This window comes from Hemicordylus capensis, chromosome 4 (assembly GCF_027244095.1).
Source record: "Hemicordylus capensis ecotype Gifberg chromosome 4, rHemCap1.1.pri, whole genome shotgun sequence".
Classification (NCBI taxonomy): domain Eukaryota; kingdom Metazoa; phylum Chordata; class Lepidosauria; order Squamata; family Cordylidae; genus Hemicordylus; species Hemicordylus capensis.
The window spans coordinates 112,314,083-112,335,510 of NC_069660.1; the positions used below are offsets into that span (position 1 = coordinate 112,314,083).

At 44.3% G+C, this 21,428-nt stretch overlaps 1 protein-coding gene and 1 long non-coding RNA gene across 2 annotated transcripts in view; one reads left to right on the forward strand and one right to left on the reverse strand.

Moving 5' to 3' along the window:
• LOC128323957 (uncharacterized) overlaps window positions 1-21,428 on the reverse strand; it is a 64,653-nt gene that overhangs the window by 37,350 nt on the left and 5,875 nt on the right. The gene's annotated exons all lie outside the window — the stretch shown is intronic.
• The window catches only part of AK5 (adenylate kinase 5), a 164,609-nt gene that overhangs the window by 32,085 nt on the left and 111,096 nt on the right, over window positions 1-21,428 (forward strand). The gene's annotated exons all lie outside the window — the stretch shown is intronic.

The following is a 21,428-nucleotide window of genomic DNA, read 5'->3' on the forward strand; positions in this document are numbered from 1 at the left end:
TTTCAAGTAAGACAAGGATGTGTAGCCATATGGAGCAATGATGTAGCTTTGTCTTACGTTTAAAGATAAAAATGACAATAAATCAAAATATTGAGTGTAATATTTATTTATATTTTTGTTAATGTTTCTGTAGTCTAGGGTTTGCAACCTTTTTGCTATTCTGAAATCTGTTGTGATTCTCTTTAGTGAACAGTTTTTACATGGCTCTCTCTCACACAGTCATATAAAGTGAAAGCTCTGCATATCTAGAATATCCCCCCCAAATCAACATTTTAGATAAACTGAAGTGCTGTATATTGTTATGACTAAGTGACTGTAACGGCCAAATGACGAGTTGTTCTGCAGTGAGATTGCTCTTCTCCTGAAAGATGAAGTACAGGAGCTTGAGGATGCTCCTGGATCCAGAGCTTTCCCATGACATCTGGTGTCAGCTGTGGTTTTGCCCAGTTTTAACTGGTGTGCATAGTTAAACAGTAACTATGTGTTACTACTAAAATAGGTCAACTTAGACAGCACAGACTAGTTTCAGTGACACATGCTTTAGTTACATCCAGTTTGGACTATGCAATGATCTGAATGAAGGTAGGGATGCCTTTGAAATATAACTGTGCAGAATGGAGTTGCCACAGTGAGAGAAAGGGGGTGAATCAGATGACTCATATAACCCTTATTTTGCATCGACTGCATTGTCTGCCAGAGTTTCCAAGCTCAATTTAAAGTGCTGGCTGTGATCTTTAAAGCCCTAAATATTCTGAATCCCAGTTTGCCTATGTCTGCTACCATATGAACCTGCCAGAGTCTCAAGTCAAGATCAGCCTCAAAGTGCTCTTGGACTTGTCTCTGGAAGAGATCTGGTTTGTGGGCGCTAGGGAGAGGATCTTCTTGGTAGTGGTTTCACAACATTGAAACCCCTTCCCTAGAGATTCACCTGGCTTCCCCCTTTTGTTTTTAATACAAGCTGAGAACATTTTTATTCGGTTTGAATTTTAAAAGGTGTGTTTTATCGGTTACATTATTATTATTATTGACTTTTATCTGTGGTTTAGTCATTTGTGTACTTTTTAGCAGTTATGGGGTGTTTAAACAGGTACGCAGTCTGGGGTGTTTCTGGATCCAAATCTCTCCCTGGTGTCCCAGGTTGAGGTGGTTGCCAGAGGTGCTTTTTATCAGCTTCAGCTGATACAACAAAGCTGATATGCTTTGGTTGCGGGGTCCCATCTGTATGGGCTTTTTTGAGATACAAAATAAGGGTACAATGCAGCATAGGGTAATGTGTGCTTAAGTACTATCGATTTTAAAAGGTGATTTGTTTTTGACAACTGTAGATAAAATTATACTTTCAGGTACTTCAGAGTTACTTAAAGATCTTTCTTTTTTTAAAAAAAGAAAGAAAATGGAAAAGAGCTATTCAAATTGGTGAAAATTTCATTAAACTTCAGTTGCTGGTTTCATAAAAACTGTCGTTTCAGAGTTGCTGAGGGGATTCCTATATTGATGTACTGGGGAACAATGTATGCCCCAGTGTACAATGTCATGTACATAATTCACAAATACAAATATGACTACTATTACTACTACGGATATTTATATACTGCTTTTTAACAAAAGAGTCCTCAAAGCAATTAACATAGAAAAAGAAATAGGATTCCTTGTCTCAAAAGGACTCGCAGTCTAAAATATGTCTCCTACTATGTGTAAAATGGTTAGGAACCCACTAGTGACACTGAATTTCTAACTTTTATGTATGTACTTGATCTTCACATATGACGTGGGTGTACATAGTATCAGTTACATCTGTGTAGGTAAATCGCATATATGCCCCAATTGTGTCAAAGGAATTGTACCTCCTGGGCTACCTACTTGAAGACAACTTGTTTCATTACCATCTCAGACAATAAGGCTCTCCACATGATCCGTGTGGAGAGCTGGAAGATGTTTGGCGTAGAGAGTGGGCTTGAGCATCCCCTCCCTGGGCGGTTGGATCAGCTGCCTACACGATTACTGGCTCCGTCATGGAGCCAGTTGGGACGGCAAGGACCAAGAGCCATCCAGCGCCCAGAAGCCCCAGAATGCCCAATGCAAGTGCGTGGGGCATTCTGGGGAGACCCATGACATGGGAGGTTTGTTGTAGCCTCCCAGTTGGGGGGTCTCCTCATGAGTTACCACATTGTGGAACTGTGCTGCTGCAGCACATGATTGTTGAAACAAGGTTAGCAGAGCACTCACTCTGCTAACCGCATGGGGTGGGGATTAAGCGGGCATACCGCCAGGAGCCGTATGGCATACCGTGCGGCTCCTGGTGACTCACATGTGTGCAGGAAATCAGGCTGGGCTCTCTTAGCCCGGTTTCCTGTGTGCGTGAGAATAGCCTCAATGTGAATTTACAGAAAGGACAGAATGTGGTATATTTTAAAGACAAGAACCCCATGAAAGCATTTGCATACATGCATGATTAAATAATGTAGGAGCTACAGATGGAGTGAACTCCTAGAGAACCATATGCCTTTCTTAGAATTTGCTTGTTGCCCATAAGAAGGTTTGTCTCGGATATTACAAATAGGTATTTTGTATCTCTAAAAGTTTTCTCACACACGGTTTCAATAAGCTTCAGTCTCTGTAGGGCCTCTACTGTGCTAGTGGCCAGATTACACCTGAGTGAAGATGTCATATGTGCCACCTGGCACCTGCATGTGGTGCTGTGTGTCTGACCCACCAGTACTGCCATTATGGTGACAGCATTTTTGAGCTGCCACCACTGTTAAATAGGTATCGCTCATTAAGGTGCTGGTTCACACAATCAGTGCCTCCATGTGAATTTCGGAGTCCATCAGCAAAACAGTGATTCTTCATGCTTCCAGGTTATCACATGGGAATGCCTGCCATGTGAACCTGTCCTGATTCTCTAGAATAAACATAGGAACAATACTGCAAGTTTTAAATGTTCAGACTAGGTTTCAGGTGGAAGAAAAGACTGGACTAAATGGGGCTACTAGATTAATTAGTATGGATCCTGTTGTTACATTTTGCCCATACATCTTATTTGCTAATGAAAATTTCAGACTTGCCAATACAATATTTATATGCAACAATTATAGTATTATCAACTTCATCCAGGAGCTTGAAAACAAGAGTCAGCAAGTATTTAAAAGGTCTGCTTCACATTTGGCAGCTATTGCTTCACGAATAAGATAGATAATTGCAGTTATAATATAAGATTTGTTTTTTGAGTATAGTCTTGTGAGAAATGAAAATACCAGTCATTTTCAAAGAGGAAAAGAAATAATAATGTCATCCTGGGCTTTAAAAACTCACTGCTTTAAGATTAATGCCTTTAGCTATTGCACAACAATGCTGTATTTTTAAAAGAATTTTTAAAAGTGCAGAGCAAGCAAGTAACCTGAACTCAGTGAAATATGATTTGAAAAATAAGCTGGCAGCATGACAGTTACAGAAGATTTTAAGCAAGGGAAATTTGTCTTCTGGATGCCACTAGGCATCACAAGAGATAATATATTCTTCCTTTTTTTAATTAATAGTAGTCATGGAGGGGTTGAATTGAATTGTGACTACAAAACTCCTTTTTAGATTAAAATTGCCCCCCAGCAATTCATTCCGAGGGAGCAAACTAACAGGTATTTGTATTATACCTGCAAGTTTCCCCCAACTGGATATAAAAGAACTGGGCAAGCAGTTATTTTAATGGAGAAACAGCATGGGGATTGGGTTAAAATAGCTCTTGTCCACTGCTGTGGTCCTGGTCTATTTTCAGTCCCTCCTTCATTGCTTTTAATTTTTAAAACTATCACAGATCTGTTGTGTAGCATCTATTTTGAGCTAGTATGCAAGGTTTGCATATAAAAAAAGAGAACATAATAAGGCTATTATGATTGAAGAATGTTAGAAAGGTTGTGTACAAAGCACTATCTCATATTTCATTTAGCAATAGCAATAGCAATAGCACTTACATTTATATACCGCTCTATAGCCAAAGCTCTCTAAGCGGTTTACAATGATTTAGCATATTGCCCCCAAAATTCTGGGTACTCATTTTACCGACCTTGGAAGGATGGAAGGCTGAGTCAACCCTGAGCCCCTGGTCAGGATCGAACTTGTAACCTTCTGGTTACAGGGCGGCAGTTTTACCACTGCGCCACCATTTAAAAATATTGTTTTAGTTTGTTGTCCTAAGAGCTTGCTTTTATACAATTTGGAATATCTTTTTCCAAAGTCTGTATGCCAAGCAAGACAGTATTCTAGAGAAATACTGAGAACTGTACACACTTCTATAAAGAGTACAAGCTGTGGAGAGGACTGCAGCCGTCTGAGATCACAGGTCACTGCATCAGAACAACTGATGCTTGCTGTTGCACCATTAAGATAGCAGCCCGCATGGTATAATTCTGCTACTCTTCTACAGGCTTATGTGAATCAACCAGATCCAGGACATGGGGCGGTGGGATCTATGTCTTAATCAGAATCTAAATTAACCTAATATTCTTGTAGGTTCAGGTTCTTAGACCAATCATGTTTTCATGATTGTGTGCCAAAGTTTTCCCTGCGCCCCTGGCAGCTTACCAGCTTAGCAACACCCAATCACTGAAAACTTGCTCCATCTGCAAAAGACCACTCAGCAAAAGGCCAGAATCATCTGAATGGGCAGATTTGTTTTCAGTTTAACTAGAGATCTAGGTACTAGATGGGTGGAGCTATAACTGGGCGGACCGGTTCAAAGAATCTGAGTTGCCCAGCTCCTGGGGGCCAGCTGACTCTCACATCGCTCCGTCCCTCAACCTCCAGTGGCCTCCTTTCCCAGCTAGCTTTCCAGCTCAGTTTTTTGTTGTTCTCTCCCTTGCTTTGAGTTAAGGAGAAAGCAGAAAAAATGTCCAGCTAGCAACAAGGCCAGCTGGGCAATGAGCTCTGGAAGACTGTGCTGACCTTTCTGGGTGTTGGCCACACCTTATGCTTGTGATGTGGTTGTGATGCAGAGGTGTGGTCTGCACGCAGGGGCTCCAGAGCTCATTTCCGGATGAAATGATCTCATTTCCCAGCTGGTGTCCTTGTTGGTTGGGTGTCTTCTTCATTCTCTCCCTTGCAAGGGAGACAATAAAGAAAACACCCAGCCAGCAAAGAAGCCAGCTGGGAAATGAGCTCTGGAGGGCTGAGCTGGAACACCCCTGCATGTGATGTCATATGCAGGGGGCATGGCCAGCACTCAGAAGGGCCGGCATGGTTCTCCAGTGCTCACTTCCAAGCCGAATCTGTTGCTGGCTGGCAGTGTTCTCTCTCATTTTTTTCATCTGTGTGTGTAATGAATTTTGTTCTGGGCAGCAGTATCAAGGCAGTGTGTGCACACATGCATTCAGAATGGGGCCTTCCTGGTTCAACCTGAGCAGGATATAAAATTAACTGAGCGGACATCCAAAAGCTTGTGAGCATGTACACACGTGCACTCCTTAGAGGGAACACTGCTGGCTGGGTGTTTCCTTTGTTCTCTCCTTTGCTCAGAGCAAGGGAGAGAATGGGGGGCGGGGGGAAACGCCTCAGCTGTTAATGAAGCTGATTGGGAAATGTAGTGCCGCACCAACCCTTCTGGGTGCTGGCCACATCTCTGCATGTGATATTGTATGCAGGGGGCGTGGCTGGCACATGTGAGGGGCCGCTGGGTAGAGGGGTGAACACAAGCCCACTCTCCCCTTGCTACATGCCTGGTACTAGATATACTTGTAAGCTAATCCAAAAGATAATTAATAAGAACTGAAAAAGGAGAAATGGCATTTGCAGCCATTCTTTGCCTCAGCATTTAATTAGTTAATTGCAAATTCATAGATTCCACTTGGGAGTAACACATCCTTTCTTCAGTAAGAGGTATCTAGAATGTAGAAATCAGAAGCAAAACTTGCATTTCCACTGATATATACGTAATCTTTTGACTGTGCATTAAAGGCAAGTGGTGAAATGACATTGTCAATGAAGAAGAGAGTTTTGGCTTCCACCAAGTTGGTCAGAAATGTAGACTAAGAAGTCTATATAAAGATACCATTAGTGCCATGTTTGCAAGAAAACATCTAAGACATCTAAGTGCAACCAGACTTCCTTTAAAGGATGTTAAAATACACAGATAATATTTTTTCCTCTCAGAGCAAATATGCTGATTATACTCACAAAACCCAAAAAATATCATTAAATTGCAAAATAGATTTGGTAGGCATTGCCTCTAAGAATATATTCTTAGCAATTATGCTTTTTATCTGCCAAGTGAAAGCCGTGGGTATGGTGTTAGATTTCCCTAAGGACTTTCAGTTCTTTCTGAGCTTTCTTTGTAAGCTCCATTTGGAAAGATGAGAGAATTAGGCCTTTTGGAACTTGTTTAATGTTATTGAATAGGGATGTGCTTTATGACTTCTTTGTAGCTGTTTTAGGGTGTACTGAGCTCTTGAAGTCTTGCTCATCTTTTGTAGATAAATCTAGCCCAATTCCTTCCTTTCAGGTACAGTTTTATGGAGGACTCTTGTTCAGCTGGGATTTAGCCTTTAAACTAAATAAGTTTTAGCTCTGATCTGTGAGCTTTCTAAACATAATTTATCTTTATGCAACAGTGAGCACCCTCAAATATCCCTCTACATTTAAAATAAAGAAAATGATTAAAATGGAGCATTTTTTTTAAATAAAAAGATGGGGGAACAATAGAACGAAACAGATGCAGAATGAAATTAATCAGTGAGAGGATAAGCCTCAAAGAAACCTGGACAAATTATGAGTTGCCAGGATACAGCCCACAAAATACCCCCTTGTTTTGCTTTGTCCTTGTTTTGCTCGTCTATATAAATAACTGATGGACTCCATTCATCTTGCTGGGTCACATATACAATGTTGTGTATACAGACCTGCCTTCGAAGGTGGCATTGATCCATCTAGGTCAGTATTATCTATACAGACTGGCAGTGGCTTTCCCAAGTTTGCAGGCAGGAATGTCTAAGCACTATCATGGAGATGCCAGGGAGGGAACTTGGAACTTCAGATACACATCCCAGAGTGGCTCCATCTCCTAAGGGCATGGAGCCACTTACAGTGCTCACAAGTAGTCTCCCATGCTGCACCAGGAGAGGAGAACTGATTGGAGAGGAGAGCTGGTCTTGTGGTAGTAAGCATGACTTGTCCCCTTAGCTAAACAGGGTCCGCCCTGGTTGCATATGAATGGGAGACTAGAAGTGTGAGCACCAGGGTGGATTTATGGGCCTCTGAACAGGTTCGAACAAAGTGCAACGCCAGTGGGGGTTCTGCTTTAATAGCACTTACATTTAGCAATAGCACTTACATTTATATACCGCTCTATAGCCGAAGCTCTCTAAGCGGTTTACAATGATTTAGCATATTGCCCCCAACATTCTGGGAACTCATTTTACAGACCTCGGAAGGATGGAAGGCTGAGTCAACCTTGAGCCCCTGGTCAGGATCGAACTTGTAACCTTCTGGTTACAGGGCGGCAGTTTTACCACTGCGCCACCAGGGGCTCCCCCACCAAGGGTGGGGGAGGGTGCACTTACCCCTCCCGCTGCTTTCTCCCCACTGGTGCTTGTTGCCAGTAAAAACCTTTGGGGTAGCAGCATACCTCCTTGCCTCTCCTTGCCTCTCCTTCCCCCTCCTCGGCCAGAAGTACTGGGTACATGTGCACACGTTGTGTGCATGCACATGCATGCATGTCAGATGGGTGCGCGCGCACACAACGTGTGCATGCCCACCTGGTACTTCTGGCCACTTCCGGCTGAGGAGGAGGAAGGGGAGGCAGGGAGGTATGCTGCCACCCCAAAGGTTTTTACTGGCAATGAGTGCCAGCAGGGGGAAGGTGGCGGGATGGGTAAGTGCACCCTCTCCCACCCTTAAAGTGGCACCCCCGCCGGTATCGAACTGCCCCACCACGGTTTCGTGCAAATCCTTAATGCATTGTATAATAAGGCTCATAGGTTGCCATATTCAAACTTTCAAATTCAGGGAACCTAATTTGTATATTATGTAAATTATTTTGCAAATAATTTGTACATTATACAAATTAACTGATGCATATGTGTCTGCTCTAGACATCTACCACCAACTGTTGGGAAGGACCTTTTTACCTGACCATATCATGCAGCACTAAAGACCCAGACCCCTAACACTTCCTAATATATCAGTTCAGTTCTTTAACTTGTGTAATTATTTTATTTGTTTAAGATATTTCTCTACTGCTCAAAACTTGCATCTCGCCAGAGCATAGATCTTCAGATGCGCTCTATGTAATAATCTGTTGGATTCAAGTCGAATCTTTCTCCACTTGTGCTCTAGTCGTCTACCATGCCGCTTCATCCCCGTAGTTCTTCCATATGCCAAGGGGCCAATTTCGAAGCGGGTTGGAGAAAACACTTTTGAGCGATCATGTCCACTGCCCTGGTGAGTTGGCTGTTCCAATTCTCCACCAGGGCGTCAACGAGGTCACTGGCAGAGCCAACACTAATTTCCTCCAAGGCAGAAAAGAAATGTCTTCAATAAGGTCTTAAAGGCTGAAAGGGAGGAGGCAGACTGAATTGGGGCTAAATTCCAAAGTGAAGGGACGGTAAAAGAGAAAGCCCTTCCATGGGCCCTCATTCTTTGAGACCAGGGACCGAAAGAATGACAGCCTAAGAAGATCTCAAAGGACTGGACAGGACTGGCCAGGAGAGGCAGTCCTGAAGGGTTTTAAAGGTAAGAACCAGCACTTTGAATTGGACCCGGAAGCAAATAGGTAACCAGTGCAGTGACCGCAGGAGAGGTGTCACACTCATATCTTCTAGTGCCCATCAGCAGGCGGGCCGCCGCATTCTGGACCAACTGGTCATCTTCAAAGGCAACCCCAGGTAGAGCGCATTACAGTAATCCAAACGAGAGATGACGAGGGCATGAGTTACTGTTGCCAGGGCCAGCTGGTCGATACAGGGCCGCAACTGACAGACCAGTCAAAGCTGGGCAAAGGTACCTCTGGCCACGGCCTCCACCATCGAGCAGGAGCTGTGAGTCCAAGGTGACCCCCCAAGTCGCAGACCACCTCCCTCAGTGGCAGCACAACACCTTCCAGGGAGAGACTCAGACTCGGCAATTGGCCAGATCGAGAAATAAGCAAAAGCGACTCAGTCTTGGTGGGATTAAGTCTGAGCTTGTTTTTTGACCCACTCAGATCCTGACAGCCTCCAGACAATGGGCAAGCACAGAAAAGGCATCTCTGGGATGGCCTGGGTGGCAATATACAGCTGAGCTAAACAGTGCCCCTGCAACCTGCACGAGTGCTCCAGAAGGATACCATGGTTGGTGGTATCGAAGGCTGTTGAGAGATCTAAAACGACTAAGGGAGGGGTGCAACCCTCATCAAGGTCACAGTACAAGTCATCAACCAGAGTGACAAATGCCGTTTCTATGCTATGCCTCTGTGCTATGCCATGGCCTGAAACCTGACTGACAAGGATCTAGAAAATCAACTTCATCCAGAACTTTCTTAAGCTGGGCACATACAACCTTCTCCAAAACCTTTGTAAGAAAAGAGAGGTTGGTGATTGGTCTATAGTTATCAAGGACTTCGGGGTCGAGAGAAGTCTTCTTAAAAAGAGGGCTTTTAAGGCTGCTGGCACAGACCTCACATGAAGAGAATAATTCACTAACTCCTGAAGCCAAGATTGTATAGGCACGGCAGCCTCCAAAATGGCCACTGTGCTGGAGGGAGAAGGCCCGAATGGGCCGAAGAGCCAGCCAAACGGGCTGGTTTGGGAGGCAAGGAGGCCAGTGGGGGAGGGGGAACCCTCACAGACCCCCTGCCACCTAGAGCTATTAATTTTTTTAAACATTGCGAATCCCCCTGAACGGCTGGGAGGCGGGGGTTCAGTCCGGGGTCGGACCAAACTGGGTGGTTTGGTTCAATCCCAAACAGTTGCACTGAACAGGTTTGATGTCACATCTCTTTACACATCATTGCTATTTGGAATGGAATGATTCCATCAGTTCACGTTTGAGCAGACTGTGCATGTCCAATCAGACCAGAAACCACTGGAAACCATTATGTGGAAGCCATTACTGAGTGCCCCAAAGAGGCTTCAGAGAATGCTACTGCGACTACAGAACTATGATGTGCATATCTAGTACCACTCAAGCAAAGATCTTGTATTTGCAGACACAGTAAGCAGAGCTTACCTCACAAAGTCCAGCGCAGTGGGTTCAGTAGAGTAGGATATAGAATCAATAAATATGTTGCAGTACCTACCAATTTCTCATCCCGTTTGCAGGCGATACAGGAAGGCACAACTCAGGACAAGACCCTTCAGATAGTCAAACATGTTATCCTTGCGGGTTGGCTGGAGTCAAAGAATGAACTACCAGTCATGGCAACACCCTATCTTGCATTGAGGGAGATGTTCAGTGTTCAAGATGGGATTCTTTTCTGGGGTAACAGCTGTCATCCCTGCAGCATTACGCACAGACACAATGAAAAGGATACAGTTCTCAAACATGGGAATTGTCTCTATAGAGCAAGGGAGTGTGTGTACTGGCCTGGCATAAATGCCCAGTTGAAAGCATTCATGCAACAATGCGAACACTTGAAGACAAACAACAAAAGGAGATTCTACACTTCCATGAGGTACCAAGCCAACCCTGAGAAAAGGTGGGAGTAGATTTGTTTTCATGGCAAGAGAAGGACTATCTCATAACTGCAGACTATTAGTCCAATTTTGGGAGGATAGATCCACTACCAGATACCAGATCTCAGACAATAATATGGAAGCTAAAGCGCCATTTTGCCCACTCTGGAAAAGCAAATATTATGTTTGCAGATAATGGACTGCAATTTGTGTTGGCAGAATTCAGAGCATTTCAGACTCAGTGGAAATTTGATCATCAGACATCTTCACCTACTTATCCCTAGAGTACTGGGAAAGTTGAATCAGCTGTCAAAATGGCTAAGAGAATTCCAACTAAAAGCAAGAAAGCTGGAAGTGGTGCATATCTAGTCATCCTAGACCACCAAAACACCCCTTCACAAAGTTTGGATGGGAGTCCAGAACAGGTTCAGATGTGTCAATGGACAAAAAATTTGTTGCATATATGAGGCAACTTCCTACATCCAGAGGGCCATAACATGCAAGTTGAACTTTTACCAGAACAGAAATTCAAACAGGCCCATTATTACAAGTCAGCAATCTGAATCTCCATCGAGAGTCAATCCAGATTCCCCTGCTCAGGTGAGGAACAGGATGACTGGCTCGTCTTGGTCTCCTTCAGATGCACGCTGGCCCGCCACTTCCGGTTTTATGCTGCCTGGGGCAGCAAGAAGGTATACAGCCACCCCATGTCAGCAGTTTTTGAAGCAGTGGCGGGGGAGGTAAGGGCACCCTCCCTGAGCCTTAAAGTGACCCTCCCAGGTGTGCACGGAACCAGTTCCATGCACACCCCTAAACAGTACTACTGAAGGGTTTAACATAGCAACAGCACTTGCACAGGGAGAAGTGAATTTCAGCAACCTCTCCTTCCCCAGGAAGCACTTTGTGTCTCCCAAAAATATGTCCCCTGAGGGTCACATAGTTGTCAAGAACAAGTTTTCAGGTGATTTGTTGTATGTTTGTCTGTACTCTATTGTAATGGCCTGTGGCTAAGCAATAAAATGATTTATCTAGATATTATTTTATTCTATTTTTATTTTATTTTTACATTTCTATACCGCCTTTCGTTAAAAAGAAAACCCCAAGGCGGTTTACAAAAATTAAAACATACAATAAAAGCAGTAAAAACATCAAGCAAAAACATCAAGCTAAAAACATATAAACAAGCATAAAAACACGATAACAGATAAAAACACAGAGAAGCCGCAGTAAAAACGATCATGTAAAAGCCTGGGTAAAAAGCCAAGTCTTTAAAAGCTTTCTAAAAGCCGTGATGGAGTCTGAGGAACGAATGGCCACCGGGAGAGCATTCCAGAGTCTAGGGGCAGCAACAGAGAAGGCCCTGTCCTGAGTGCATGAAAGCTGAGTGCACGAAACCTCCCTCATTGTCGGCACCCGGAGCAGGGCCCCCTCAGATGTCCTTGTCAAGCGGGCAGCAACCCTTGGGAGCAGGCGGTCCCTCAAATACCCCGGGCCCAAACCATTTAGGGCTTTAAAGGTCAAAACAAGCACCTTGAATTGGACCCGGGAACAAACCGGCAGCCAGTGCAGCTCTTTCAAAATGGGGGTGATATGTTCCCAACGGGCAGCTCCAGATAACACCCTCACTGCCGCGTTTTGCAGTTGCAGAGCTGCAGTTTCCGGATATTCTTCAAGGGCAGCCCCATGTAAAGCGTGTTACAGTAATCCAGCCGCGACGTGACTAAGGCGTGGGTAACCGTGGCCAGATCTGCCTTCTCGAGAAAGGGACGCAGCTGGCGCACCAGACGAAGCCATGCAAAGGCACCCCTGGCCACCGCCTCCACCTGAGCTTCCAAAAGCAGAGCCGGGTCCAGTAGTACCCCCAAGCTGCCTACTTGCTCCTTCAAGGGGAGTGCAACCCCATCCAGAACCGGTAAAATCTCCTCATCCCGATTGGCTCTCCTACTGACCAACAGTACCTCCGTCTTATCTGGATTCAATTTCAGTTTGTTAGCCCACATCCACCCCATCACGGCCTCCAGCCCCCGATTCAGGACATCCACTGCCTCCCTAGGATCAGATGACAAGGAGAGATAGAGCTGAGTGTCATCCGCATATTGCTGATAACTCAGTCCAAATCCCCGGATGACCTCTCCCAGCGGCTTCATGTAGATGTTAAACAGCATGGGGGACAAGACCGATCCCTGCGGGACCCCACAGGCCAACGGCCACGGGGCCGAGCAGTAGTCCCCCAGCACCACCTTCTGGACCCTCCCCTCAAGAAAGGACCGGAACCACTGCAACGCAGTGCCTCCGATTCCCATACTCGAGAGGCGGCCCAGAAGGATACCATGGTTGATGGTATCGAAGGCCGCCGAGAGGTCCAGCAGAACCAACAGGGACGCACTTCCCCTGTCTAGTTCCCGGCATAGGTCATCCACTAGAGCGACCACGCAGTCTCAGTCCCATACCCGGGGCGGAAGCCAGATTGAAAAGGGTCCAGGTAATCCGTATCATCCAAGACCCTCTGCAGCTGGGACTCCACCACACGCTCCATCACCTTGCCCAGAAAGGGAAGGTTAGACACAGGTCTATAGTTGTCCAGGTTGGAGGGATCAAGGGAGGGCTTTTTTAACAGTGGTCTTACCACCGCCTCCTTGAGGCACGATGGCATCCTGCCCTCCCTTAATGAAGCATTAACGATCACCTCCAGCCATCTGCCTGTCCCCTCCCTGGCAGCTTTTATTAGCCATGAAGGGCAAGGGTCAAGAGCGCACGGAGTCGCCCGCACACTGCCCAGGATCTTGTCCACATCCTCAGGCTGCACCAACCGAAAAGAATCCAACACAACGGGACCAGATGGTACCAGAGGCACGTCTGCCGGAACTGCCAAAACTCTGGAGTCCAGGTCAGCACGGATGCAAGCGGCTTTATCTGCAAAGCGACAGGCAAACCGATCACAAAGAGCTGTAGATGACTACATTGTCCGGGGGGATGTGTGGAGCAAGGTTTTCACCACACGAAACAGCTCTGTTTGTCTGCACTGAACAGACGCAATGGAGGTGGAGAAAAAGCATTTTTTCGCCGCCCCCACCGCCACAGCATAGTCCCTAAAATGGGCTCTAGCCCGTGTTCAGTTGGATTCGTGACGACTCTTCCTCCAGCGTCGCTCCAGCCGTCGCCCGAGTTGCTTCATCGCCCTAAGCTCCTAGGAAAACCAAGGAGCCGAACGGGCTCCACCAAGCCGGAGAGGGCGTTTAGGAGCAACCGTGTCAACAGCCCGGGCCATCTCTCCATTCCAGAGATCAACCAAGGCCTCGACAGGGTCACCAGCTCTGGACACTGGAAACTCCCCGAGGGCCGTCTGAAATCCGAGCGGATCCATAAGCCTCCGGGGGCGGACCATCGGCCCACCACCCCTGCAGAGGGCAGATGGAGCAGTCAAACTAAACCCCACCAGGTGATGATCTGTCCATGACAAGGGAGTGGTCTCAAATTCCCCCATCTCCAGATCATTTATTTCCCGGTTGGCAAAAACCAGATCCAGAGTGTGTCCCACCACGTGGGTAGGGCCCGATACCAATTGAGACAGGCCCATGGTTGCCATGGAGGCCATGAAATCCTGAGCCGCACCCACTAGGGGCGCCTCAGCGTGGACATTGAAATCCCCCAAAACAATAAGCCTGGGGGAACCCAAGGCCACCTCCGAGACCACCCCCCGCCAGCTCAGGTAGGGAGACTGAAGTGCAGCGGGGTGGTCGGTACACCAGCAGAATCCCCAGCCTATCTTGGATACTATTTTCAAGTGGTACACGGGGCTTCTAGAGGGAAGAGAGGTAGTTGAAATTTGCCTCCCATGTGCCAGTGTTGTCCTAGTCTAGAACCCCAGTGTTTCTCATGCATCCACACTTCATTAGTCTGGATGTCATTCAATGACTACAGTTTGGTCAAACCAGTCGGCTGGGCCTTTTGATCAAACCAGTTTGACCTGGTCCAACATGCTATGTTTGTAAAGGGGAATCCTGTCTTTAAAAGGCTTCTAAGGGCAGCTGGGGTGGTGTGGCAGTGGTGAGAGGGCACCTTTAAATTTAGGTGCTCACCGAATCTGGCAGCACTGGCTGCCGCTCCTTAAAACCCTGGTGCTTCCCCGCCCCAGGAGCCTGGCAATGCAGTTCCAGCCTCTGCGGATGTGTGAAGGTCACTTGCATGACCTCTGCGCATGTATGGAGGCCATTTGCATTCCCCTTTACAACATGGTTCCTTGAACCGTCGAACTGATCTGCAATGGACCAGACTTTGTTCAGTTTTATTGTGAACTGTTCTGCCTCTCCCAGAAACTGGTTCGGGTTGTGATTGAACCGTCAAACTTGCCTGGTTTATTGCAGACCAGTTCGATGTTGAACGGTTTCTGCACACCCCTTCTGTAAGGGAGAAGCAGCGTGTAAAGACCTTTTCCTTGCAAATCTGTCTTGCAAATCTGAGCTCTTTCCAAATCTGTATTTTCTGCTGCATATTTCATTCTCTAGTTTCATTCTCTAGCACCTTGTAGAGTACGCAAGCACATTTGAGCTCCTAAATCAGATCTTTGTTCATAGCCTTCAATGGGGCAGGCTCTCTATTGCTGTATGATCATCAAGATACATAGAGGGCTTCATATAGGAATTAAAGCTGATTTTGCAGTTGCATTTTACCCCTTGAACAATATATATCACAACAGTAAAAGATTAGGGTAATTATCCTGCAAAACTCTGGAGCAATTAGAAAATATTGTGAAGGGAAAAACAACAGTTTGTTTTAATTAAAGCTAGACTTACCCGATTTCAGTGAAATCAGGATTGCTTACTATGTGGGTCAGGTATCCATTTTAATATGGTTCTTGTAAGAATTTATTCACAATTCTTCCAATACTAACCTAGTTTTAATGCCAGAGCTCTGAGTAAAACTACAGTCCCCAGATGCCTGCACTTCCTCCCAGCTGCTGCAGGTGCTTCCCAGTATGCCCTGCGTCACTCCCTGCCCACCCTCTGATACTCCTGAGATTTGTTGCAGCCACACCCCGGCCAGTGCTAAGTGATAATTGCCACCCCATCACCACCGTATTACCAGGTGCAATTACTCCATGATCTTTCTGAATAGACACATTGATGCTTCAGTGCACCATATGTCACAGGCACTGCAAATATTTTCTATTATTGCTGTAGATCCGTTAGTATTTACAGAATCATACATATATCTGTTCGTTAATACTTATATTCAGGTATTTTTCTTAATTATTTGAGGTGCTATTTTTACTTTATCACAGTTGTTAATCACGTGCTAGGTTGTCAGGTTGTCAAACAGTGCTTTAATTTCCTGAAAGCTCCATTAAATTTACTCTCTATGCAACTTCAGCTTAGGAGGCATTGCTCTTGAGAACAGAACAGCAAGGCTTCTAAGTAAGTAGCAGCAATTATATACAGTTTTGTATTACTGTGCATAAATACAAAAGAATTTCATCAAATGATAACAATAAGCATTTCTTTGATGGTGTACCGCATGGAGAAAAAGCCAAGCACAGCTCTCAGGGACATATTCTAGGGTGGCCCAGAATGCATTTCTTGTCTATGTGTATGGAGACTAAAATATCACTGTAACAGAATGGATAGAGATGTTTAGATTATGAGAAGGCATTAGTAGCCCCACAAATTCTAATTCTAATTTTGAATTATCTTGAATCTTGTCACCTCGGTCCTCTTTGTCAATAACATGCCCTTGTGGCTGTTTCTGATTTCCAGCAGCTTGTGCTTCTGGATTTCTTAGTACAGAAAATGCAGGGATTCAAAAAAAAAGTGTCATGGTTTTCAGTCTTTGATTATATGTTTACACACACACACCACAACACACACGGTTTACGTCTTTAGTTTGATGCAGAACTCACAGTTGCCCCAGTGACTGAGTCTTTCATATTTTTGCTATGAATTGTTGAACAGATTACTACCAAGTCTCTTAACTTTTCTGCTTCTTTTTAATCACTCTCATGTGCTTTTATGGAAGCATGTGGCAATTAAAATACTTACTGTGCTTATTTTTACTAAAGAAAAATAATTACCCTTATGCTCACTCATTATACTCTTTATTTTTTTAATGTCTACAGTAGTCATTCTTGCCAGAAATAGTTATATATATATTGTCAATGCAATATATATTGTCGATATATTGGCAGTCATTTTCTTCATCTATAAGAAGCCATACATCTCATCTTGCTCTGTCTTATTTTCAGAGCAGATTCAGTGAGAAACATTTCCTCCTCAGCTGCCAATTTGACAAGGTGACTTCTCTTTCCTTCCTTCCCCTGTGTGCCTGCTGCCAGGTTCTAAACATGCTTGTCTACCATCTCCTACAACTTAAGTGTCTACTGAATTCTCTACTCACATCACTCTATAAATCTTTATGACGCACTGTCCCACTGTCTGCCTTCCAAGTAGCTCAGAGCTTTCTTTCTCTAGGCTTTGCTGATTGCCTGGATGTAGCAGGGCAACCCCTTTTGGCCAGCCACATGCTAGTGACTGGTAGAGACTACCAAGGGCACATCCCCCCACCAGGGGCGTAGCTAGGGGAGAAGGGGCCCGTGTTCATCCCTCTCTCTGGCGGCCCCCCAGAGTGAGGGAGATAATGAAGAAAATAGGGAGGGATGGATCTGGAGGGCCCTCAGGAGCTGGGGGCCCGTGTTCTTTGAACCCTTTCGTTCAGTTATAGCTACGCCCCTGCCCCCCACCCATTGTACCACAGCAACATATTAAGCAACTGACTTCTCTTTAATGGCACTTAATCTGTCACCCAAGGCATTGCCCAAGTCTTTCCCATGCTAGGGCTAGCCCTGAAATACTCTTTTAATTGTGGTTTGCCCAGTCTCCCCGCCTTCACAAACTAAAAGTACACATTAAGGCAGTTCATATAATGAGAAATAGGGTAGAACAAGTGCCCTACCCAAGTTTAGGAGCTGTGTGTGCTCTTTTCTGATCGTGGGTGAATAAAAATATTTTTATAGTCTTGTTTTAACCTTTGTGTGAACTGCCTTGAGATTGTTTTAATGAAAGGCAGTACAGAAATTTAACAATAAAAAATAAAATTAAAATAAAAAAGATGGAGGGAGCCAGCAGTGATCGTCTTCTAAGTGGCAGCTGGGTAGGAGGCTCCGTTCTGTCTAGCAGCTGTACCCAGCCAGGGAATGAGGTGTGTGTCGGGGGGAGCCCTCCAACCCAGCTGCCACTTAGCAGACAATTGTAAAATACACCAGTTCAGCTTTATCAAAGAGAGATAAATGAACTTCAAAAATACCCCAGCAGTGCAAAAAATTATAGTTTCACTCCAACAACTGATAAACACATCTTTCCCTCATTTAATACAACTTCTTAATCATCTCATTCCTGTTGTTTTTCTCTGTCACTTTAATTTTATTTTTCACAAAACAACTTCGCACAATAAAAAGTTAAAACAATCTCATGGGATAAAAACAATTAAACAGTTTAAAATTAATTTCAGTTAAAAGCCTGACAAAACAGATGTGTCTTGAGGGTCTTCCTAAAAGCAAGCAGAGAAGGAGATGCTCTTATTTTGACAGGGAGCGTATTTCAAAGCCCTGGGGCAGCCACAGAAGGCCCACTCTCGAGTCGCGACCAAATGAGCTAGTGGCAGCCATAGCCGGCAACCGTAGCCGCTCCTCTCCAAATGATCTTAACAGGCTGCAGGGTTCATGACAAAAAAGGTGATCTCTTAAATACCCTGGGCCCAAGCTGTTAAGGGCGTTATAGGCAATAACCAGCACTTCCTATTTCGCTTGGAAACGTATTGGCTGCCAGTACAGTTCTTTTAAAATAGGTGTTATACGGTCTCTTTGGGTTGTCCCAGAGACCAGTCTGGCTGCTGCATTCTGTACCAATTCCACTTGATGGAAGTGCTGATGTATGAATGTAAAGACACTGTTGATGAGATGACACAGAGACAGATGAGATGAGAGACAGAGAGAGAGACAGACTGAATGAAGGAGAAGGTGGGAGAGCTAGAAACACCTTATGGGAGTTTCCTCTAGGGATCAGGATACAATAGCTCTCTCGAGAGTTGTGATATGAGATCCTGATTTGCTAACTAGTGGGAATGCATGCTATTGACATCCACCTGATGCTCAACTGGTATATCTGTAAATAAACCGAAGACACTACAAGTCCCCTGGAATTTCTCACCACTGAGACTCAGTGTTAATGTAACAATATTATCTTAGTGGTAGAACATTTTCCTTGCATAGGTACCATCTCTAGTTAAAGTATCTCAAGTAGCAGGGCTGGGAATGTACTTTTCTTGAAACCTCATGTATAAGAGGTAGATCTGTGTATCTGTATGAATTCAGTACATTTAGAAAATCAGTCAGAACTTCTATTTTGGAGCAAGTTGAGAGTCCATAATAAGTAGGCCAACCATGATGAGCTTTAATACATTTTCCACTTTCCTCCCCAACTGAGACATTTGCTGATATTCTGTGCAGTGTAACACGGGTAGTTCTGACACCCACCCACCCCGGCGCGCTACTGCAGGAGTCTAAAACAATGCCTATAGTATTGCGGAACAAGGCTGGTGCACTACTAGTCATAAAGTTGTGCAATCACACTTCCATGACAGTATGACCATTATTTCCAATGGCCATAGTGTCATGGAACACTACAAGCATTTTTTTAGGTGCTCTCAGCTGTGCAGCAGTTCAGAACTGCCCATGTTACACTGCACAGAATGTGAGCCCTATTGCCTGAGACACTCCTGTATCCTGTCGATTTTATTATAGTTTATCTTGTCTGCTTGAGGGAGAGATAGCAAAACAACCTTTCTATCACATTAGCAATGGTGAGGGGGAAAAGATGCTAAGCATACTGAAAAAATGCATATAACTTATTTAGTTAGGAACTGGTTCAGAGAGGAGGGAAAGGAGAGGAGTAAATAGATTTCTTCTTTCAAAAACACTCAACACAACTGTCATTAGATTTAAAAGCAATTAAAATGCAGTCATAAGACAGATTGACAGTATGGCCCTCCTCCCTCATTTTATCACATAATACTCAGTCACCCACTCATCATAATGCAAACCTTCTCATTACTCACATCTTAACCTCACAGTGAGAAGACTTCCAATTAAGCATGGCAATTTTCCCCCAAGTACTTTCAAAGTATCAGTGTTGGTTTGTAAAAAGTAGAGTCACAAACTTTAATTGGTTTCGCCACCCCTGCTAGGTTAGAGTGCTGGCCTAGGACCGGGGAGACCCGAGTTCAAATCCCCATTCAGCCATAAAACTAGCTGGGTGACTCTGGGCCAGTCACTTCTCTCTCAGCCTAACCTACTTCACAGGGTTGTTGTGAAAGAGAAACTCAGGTATGTAGTACACTGCTCTGGGCTCCTTGGAGGAAGAGCGGGATATAAATGTAATAATAATAATAATAACAACAACAGCTAAGCAAAGAGGCATCTTTTCCAGTACTAGTTCTCATGTTTAGCAAAGCGAAAGTAACTGTTCCTGCTCAACCCACCTTTGGTGGCTGTTGTTGGTGTCTCCCTTTCATTTCTTTGTAGATTGTAAGTCCCTTTGGGACAAGGAACATTTGCTATGTAATCTGCTTTTTGAACCTTGTATTCAAAATATAATTATAGAAATCTTACTATGGGCAACATCCAGACTAAGTTAGACATGACTAACTTAGTCATGACAACTTGCCTCATTTGATATCCTCAGTCATGACTAGCTAGTCTGGATATTGCAGCATTATTAATTATTATTATTCTTAATGGTCAATGTGTTTTGCATGGCACCGCCAGGGCTGTCTTCCATGTGCACAGCATCCTCAGCGGGTCATAAAACTTGGTGTTGTCTTGCTCAACATGTCAGCCATTATTATTATTAGTGGTAGTATTAGGAGGAGGAGTATTTGATCATTAGATTAATCACTAAGCTGTGTAGCCATGCTTTTTGGTAGTAGCCACCAACAATTTTCTCTTTTAAAATGGCATATCTTGTGCCATTGTTACATTTAATTTAATTTAATTTATTTGATATAAATAAAGTGACTATTTATATCAGTCAATCCAGTGACTGTTGCTGGTGTCTATCTTATGTTTCTTTTTAGATTGTGATCTGAATGATTAAATAATGTGATTTAGATCCATCGTATTTATTTATTATTTCTCTTTGTAAACTGCCCTGAGCCATTTTTGGAAGGGTGGTATAGAAATCAAATAAATAAATAAATATATGCCGCTCATCCTAAACCATTTCAAACCATTTACAATATTAATATAAAACATAAAATAAAAGCAGTCAAAATATAAAACTCATTTTAAAACTGTTTAAATATTATTAAAAGCCAGGCTGAAAAGATGGCTCTCTTGAAGGCCCACAGGGAAGATAAACCTCTTATATTCATGGGGAGTGCGTTCCACAGCCTGGGGCGATAACTGATGAACTGGTGGTATCTGAAGACGGACCTCTCCCAATGATCTTAATGAGCAGTGGGTATCTTGCAGAGAAAGGCACATTCTCAGGTAACCCGGGCCTAAATTGTTCAGGGCTTTAAAGGTAATAAACACTTTATATTTTGCCCCAAAACATACCAGCAGCCAGTGCAACTGTTTAAGAACAGGCATAATGTTGTCTTTCCAAGTTACTCTGGAAACCAATGTGGCTGCCGCATTTTGGACTAACTGAAATTTGTATGAACTATGTACAAAGGCAGCCCTACTTAGAGTGCATTATTGCAGTAATTCAGCCTGGAGGTTGCCAGCTGGTGCACCACTGTTTT